This window comes from Nycticebus coucang, chromosome 24, assembly GCF_027406575.1.
Source record: "Nycticebus coucang isolate mNycCou1 chromosome 24, mNycCou1.pri, whole genome shotgun sequence".
Lineage (NCBI taxonomy): Eukaryota > Metazoa > Chordata > Mammalia > Primates > Lorisidae > Nycticebus > Nycticebus coucang.
This window is the reverse complement of record NC_069803.1, coordinates 26,558,948-26,565,838: the sequence shown is the minus strand read 5'-3', so window position 1 is coordinate 26,565,838 and position 6,891 is coordinate 26,558,948.

Here is a 6,891-nt window from a genome sequence, read left to right as displayed (position 1 = left end):
AGGATGCAGCCCTGGGGACCTTAGGAAGCTGCTGTGCTTGAGAAAGTGAGAGGCTGCAGCCAGGCCATCAAGAACCAGCTTTTTTCTTGAACAGAGACAAGAGAACGAAAGGCCTCAAGAGTCTATTTTCACAAATTTACCCCATCAGCGTCTCTGTCCTCCCACTGGAACACCCAAGGCTGGGAGGAGGCCCACTCCTGCCACTGTCTTTCACCACACTGCTGCACTTGGCCATTCATTCCCCGACCAGTCGATAAACCAATAAACTCACTGACTTCGACTCCCACCCTCTGCGCAGGCAGTTCCTTTGCTGAGCCGCCTCCTCCAGCTTGGGTGAATGAGTTCCTGCTGATTCTTTAAAACTCATCTCAGACATCAAGTTCCTTGCCTCTGCCCGTATTTCTGTATTTCTCATATGCTGTGATTACTGTGTACTTGTTTATTTACCTAGCCCTTTCATCTGTTGGCGTCCTCATGCCTTGAAAACAGAAACCAGTTTTATTAATCTTCGTGTCTCTGGGAGTCCCTGCTCCACCATTTCTAGTTAGGGTAGGATTAGCAGTGGCAATCCCATGGAAAGAAGGGCCAGGGGACTTGTCTAGAAACTTCCTTTGTACACCACTTTACTTAAACATTGTCTTTAAGGTGGAGAATGGAGATGTCAAGATTATGCAGGTGACTAAAACCCACCTCCAGGAAAACTAAAGCCCTCCTCCAAGACAGCCTGAGCCCCCCTAATCCCCAGCGGCGCTAAAAGCTGAAAACTCCAATTATATGCTCAGCATGGGGTTAGCTTCCAAGCATTAAAGAGCAATTCCTGCGTTAAAAGATTTTATGAACCGGTTGGGACACACAGGAAACTATCAAGGCAATGGTTCTTAAACCTTCAATTTACATCAAAATCCCTCTGAAAACTTGTTAAGTGTAGATTTCTTTGTTTTAGATGTTTGTAAATGAAAATAATCAACATGACTTCTAGCATCTTTTGAGGGCACTGCCCTGAAAACCACATTTTAGAAAGCTATTTCCCAGGGTTTTTTCCCCCCTTTTTAAGATTTAACAAGATTTAATATTTCTTTCAAGTATATTTGGTTATCGACAGGCTTTATATTAAGTTGATACACACCAGGCTGGGCCAACTAATGTTTTGCAGCTATTACCTGTCCTGATTGGGCTGGTGTCCCTTCTGTGCGGCCGGTGACCCTGCCATTGTGGCTGGGCAGCCTCCCCTCTGGGTTTCTGGGGACCCGTATAATTTCAAAGCTGAGGGGTTCAAGGGTGGTGTCCTAGGGGGCCTCAGAGCTTTACTTTAGCACTGTGGCTGTCATTCATTCTGATTGGCTAAATATTCATTTAAAATTGACAGATACAATTATGCATATTTATTGTGTACAAGGTATGTTTTGAAGTGTGTATATATTCCAGGTTTTTGGGAGCCCAACATGACCACAGTTTAAGGAGTTCTGCACATTAAGAGCCAAAGGCTCTCCAAGGGCAGCGGGAGGGGTAGGTCGCTGTCAACTGGGGTCCCTTGAGAAGCCTTCAGGGGCAGGTAGCCTGAGAGCTATGCCTTTAAGGATGGGCAGACTTCAGGCAGACCCAAAGGGAGACACAGGGCTGGGGACACAGGTGCGGGCACCTGAGACGGGGTCAGGGAGGTAGCTGTAGCCAGGATAGGATCCAGGGTGAATGAATTCATTGTCCAGGAAAAGTGTACAAGGAAAGGGCCCTTGGGTCACCTGAGGATGCAGCAAGAGGAGGAACTGGAGCCAGTGAAGGTTGGTGTCAAAGAGAGACATGTTTTGAGTCCCTAGTTCCTAGACCTATGGCTTTCAAGGGTGGCCTCAACATCCCCAACAGAGGGAACATTGAAAACTGGGTGGCAGCAATTTTGGTTAACATAATGAGCCATGGCTGAAGGCCAAGGATGCTAGATGTGCAGGCAGAGAAAGCCTCAGGTCGCTCTCCACTTCCGAATGTAAATGAAAATCTCACTGATGATGATCTGAGCCCAGAACCTAACTCTGGGTTACGTATAGACACAGTTTCCCGTGGGCCATCAGCTCTGCTGGTCTCGGGTCTTGCCTTGATTGCGTGATTTGCTCTGTGCTCCTCCTTGCCTGAGTCCTGTTCTTCTCTGTTCCCTCTCTGTCCCTGGATTCAACTCTCTTCTTTTACTCAGCATCGTCTCCAGGGCAAAGGGCTACTTGGGAGCCATCCTAAGAAAGTTTGAAAGCAAGAATCAAAGTCTGTGATGGTTGACTTTGGATGGTTGACCGGAAGCTGGAAAATCATCATTTATTCTCAGTCATTGGATTAATTATTCCCAGTGCTTCTGCTGAAAGGGAAACGCAGGTGATCTTGCTTTGATTAGATTTACACGGAACTGTGTCTGTGAGGGGGGTTTCTGGAAGAGATTGGCATAGGAGGTGCTCTTGTGCCTTAGGCCTCATGCTGTGAGTTAAACCAACAGCCTTCCTGGTTCTCAGGCTTTTAAACTTAGACTGAGAATGTTCTTGAAATTTGATCTCCATCTTCGAATAGTATCATTATCATTTCTTCCATTTCAAATTTCAATTTGTTCACGTTTAACTTCTTTTAGTACAATATAGTACTAATTTAGAGGGAAAAAAGATGCATTTTTTTGGCAGACAGATGTGATAGGCTATAATTAATAGCTGTGTCTATCTTTTCAAAAGAATCTTGAAAAGAACTTTAAACCAAAATAATATCTTTCCTTCCCATTGGAGAATCTGAAATCTGAATAATTTTCCTTAGTCTATTTTTTGTTGTTGTTATTGTCATCATTGTTGTTTGGCAGGCCCTGGCCAGGTTCAAACCCACCAGCTCCAGTGTATGTGGCTGGTGCCCTAGACGCTGAGCTACAGGCGAAAGCCTTGGTCTACATGTTTAATAAAAATTCTGGGAAGCTGAGTAACCTTCTGGTAGCAAATGTATTAATAAGGAAGAGATACAACCTCAGTTCTATGAGGGGAATGTTAACCCACTGAGTGGTAAGAGAACTAGGAATCTATGAAACACATGTACACATGCACACATACACACACCACTGCTCAGCAACAGGAAAACATCTCTCCTTACAATCAAAGTCTTGGTCTAGCTTCAGAATATACAGTGTTGATGGGTGTCTTGCTCCAGGCTGAAGCCATGCTGATGCCTGATCAAATAATTATTGGAGATTCTGGTTTCTTGTCTTGCTTTTACCTGTAAGGGTCTGTTAAAAATCTGAGGGACACTATCCTTTACAGCCATAGCAAAGAACTGCGGGTTAAGAACTTAGAGCTATACTATAAATTACCCCTGAAACATCCAAGTTCAACATGAGGGTCGCCAGACACCCTTTGAAAAGTAGGTAGAGGACATTCATAATCCTAGTTCCTGTATGGATAGAATGTATTATTCTATTTGATATATCTTTGTACATTGCAAGCAAATGTCCACAGCATCTTAACTATATAAACACATGTAGTAGGGGACCAAAAAATATTAAATGCTAAAGATACCACATATTCAAACCTTAGGAAGAAATTCGTAAGCAGAGGCACAAAAGCATAAAATATTAGATAGGGTGGTTTCAGTCTTTTTGAAATACCATTAAGGTATAGGCCTTACAAGAAATTCAGAGGTCTCTTCAGAGGGGTCTTCTGGGAGATCCTCCTGTCTCATTTTTGATGACTGTTTGCTGAGAGAGTATAGAATTCTCGTTCTGTTTGGGCCTTAGTCCCACATTTTTTCAATTAACCTTTTTGGACCAAAGTACTGAACCCTACATTCACATTGAATTTTAGATCTGGCATATCATTCCATCTTGTCCAAGTCATTTCAGAGCTTCATTCTGGCCCCCTTCCCAGCTTTGTATCTTGCCCTGATATCCAAGGCACTGATAATGTCTGCATCCAAGGGTAAGGACAAAATGCTTCAAAGCAAAGACTTTGGTTGGCACCAGGCTGGGTGATGAGAAGTGGGAAGAAACCAATATGTATGTTGTAATTTAGGAGGTCAAAATTGCACAACTTCCCATTTCCTGGTTTACCTTTATTGCTAATGGGCTCAAAGCAACGCAGTCTTTCGGATCTTCTTTTATTTATTTTTTCCACTTAAATTTCTTGGCTAACCATCTTTGCTGTCCTGATGACTTCTGGCTCCTGGTTCTTATTTTCTTGATGGACATACGTCTTTTTAAAAAGTCAGTCATTCCTGAAAGGCACCATTTTTCAAGCCTGACATTGAAGTTATTGATTATACTCCAAGCGTATTACCAAGGGCTGGGTTAAAGGAGATGAAAGCTAGAATGGGCAATAAACTAACGTCAAAGAGTGGTTTTGTGGGAGGAAGGAGCCTGGAAAGGATAAACGTTACAAGTCTTCCTAAAGGATGACTTTTATCTGAAAGGTGGGGGAAAACATTGTTATGATAAATGTAAAAATGTTAAGAGTACAACGATGTGCATTTTTAATCATAGAAAAAACACAAAACGTAAATTGTTACCATCTAAACCATTTTTAAGTGCACAGTTTAGTAGGATTAAGTCTATTTATGTTATTATCAAACACATCTCTAGAACATTTTTATCTTGCAAAACTGAGTATATCCATTTAACAGCTTCCCTTCCCTCTTCCCCGGCCTTTAGTAATCTCTATTCTACTCTCTATTTCTATGAATTTGAAGTTCATGCTAGGATTGTTGGGGCCTGTCTGATGTGGGTATGGAAGGAGCAGGAAGTGGCAAAATGCTTGCCATGGATTTGACACTCCAGAAAAAGGCAAAACGTATCACCCAAACCTAGTATTGTTGAAGATGGATTTTGGACTCGTATTAAAATCTTAGCTTCAAAAATGAGTAGCTGTATGATACTGTGCAATTAATATTTCTGAGCTTTACTCTTTCCTAAAGTGGAAATACTATCTCAAAAAAACAATTTGCTCCATCTAGTGCTGATAGGACCAGGTTGAAGGCAGGGAAGCTGAGTTGAAGCCCTCTTCCCGGGAACAGTTGTGCAACCTCAGGAAGAGAGCAGAGAGGATCCTGGAAGACCTGCCAATCCATCCTGTATTCAGTCCATCGTTCACAACAGCACCCAGCTATTTGCTTGTAGGAGTTGGGCATAAGTTCTGCTCGGTCTCTCGGGGTCTCATGATGTTGCAATCAAGTGTTGGTCAGGCTGGGCCTGGAGGTTGTAGGAGAGAATCCACTTGCAAGCCGGCCCAGTTCTTTCCCATTGTAGGTATGAGGTCCCAGGTTTTTTTCTGGCTGCAGATGGGGCATGGTCTGTGCTCCCCCAGGTCCAATGTTCTTGCGGATGTGGGTTTTCTACCTCCAAGCTAGCAAGGGCTCATCTGATCCTTCCTATGCTTCGAGTCCTTTGACTCTCCCGGCTACTTTAAGGGGCTCATGTCCCCAGATCAGCTCCATCTGGACAATCCCTTGTAGCTTCAGGTCAATTGATTTGGGGCTTTCATGACGTCTGCAGACTCTTCCCATGACGTCTGCAGACTGTCTTCCCAGCAATTTAATGGAAGTAGCCCATCGCCACGGCATGGCGGCCTCAGGAGCCATTGCTAGGGTTCTGCCTACCGCACAGTCTAATTTGAAGAGTTGGAAGAAAAAGGTGATGGCAGGCCTGGGGACACGCACTTCTTGGAATTCCTGTCTTGCCAGTGAGGAAGGGCAGTGAGAGGAGTTGGAGCCGCCTCCCTGCAGGGCTCTCTCAGGCAGAAAGCCAGAGGGCCAGAGGACAGCTCCTCCAGGAACAGAGCCAGGACCAGCCACCAGGGAACCCTGCAGGGAAGTCAAAGCAGAGATAAGAGTTCCTAGGGAAAACTTCACAGAAACAGGTAGAAGAGACTGCCCAGGGTCTCCTGTCTGTCTTGCAGATATTTTTTCCATCACCTCAGGCTGCTGTATTGCTGAATGTCAATACAGATTATTATAACCAGGCCCCTAGCTTATGATCTGTGATAAGGACTCCCTGGAGGAGAAGCCACTGACTCCAGGGCCATGCGGAATTGTCCTTGTTCAAGGATGTTCAAGGATGAATGGAGTGGAAGTGGGGGGTGGAACCAACCTGAACCAGGGAAAAGACACGAAACCACAAAATAAGGCGCTAAATTGCACAGGGATCACTGCTATTGCTCTGAGAAATATTTATAAGCATAGACAAGAGAAATATATTTTAAACAGCATCTGCTTTGTCTCTCAATAAAATTCAAGAAGTTATGGACCAAGTCAAAGATCAAAGATGATAAGAAAATAGATGAATGTGAAATGGGCTGAAAAGAGGAAGGAACAAGTTCAAGGGCAAGAAAAATGCATACCGGAATTAAGACATGCACTGGAATCAGTAAAATAAGTAAATAAATGAATATGTAACTCACCAGGAAGCAACTGCTCAAGCCAGGTTGTAAAATGCTTCCAGGATGAAGAGGAAAAAAGAGAAACAGGAAATGTTTACAATGAAAAATAAATGAATAGAATGTGCAATATTCACAAGTATTCTTTTGCTACAGATGATAGAAATCAGTCTCAAATTCATTTAAACATCAAAGGACCTCTAAGAGAGCTCTGAGTACTCTGACTTCAAGGGTATCTCTAGGCTGCTGTTATGTAGTTGGATATCTTAAATTTGTTTTTATGTTCACACTTGTCAATTTTTTCCTTTATGGCATCGGCTAACTATTCATTTTAAAGGGAGTATTTACCTACTTATTTTCTCACTGCTCATAGAGTGCTAAAGTAGTTAAAGTAGATCTCATGAAAGAACCTATGGGAAATACTTATTTTCCAGAGCAAATGCATTTCTTTTTTTATTTCAAATTAATATGCAGGCACATATTTTTAGGTTACTGTGTTCTCACTTCCAAAGTAAGGTTT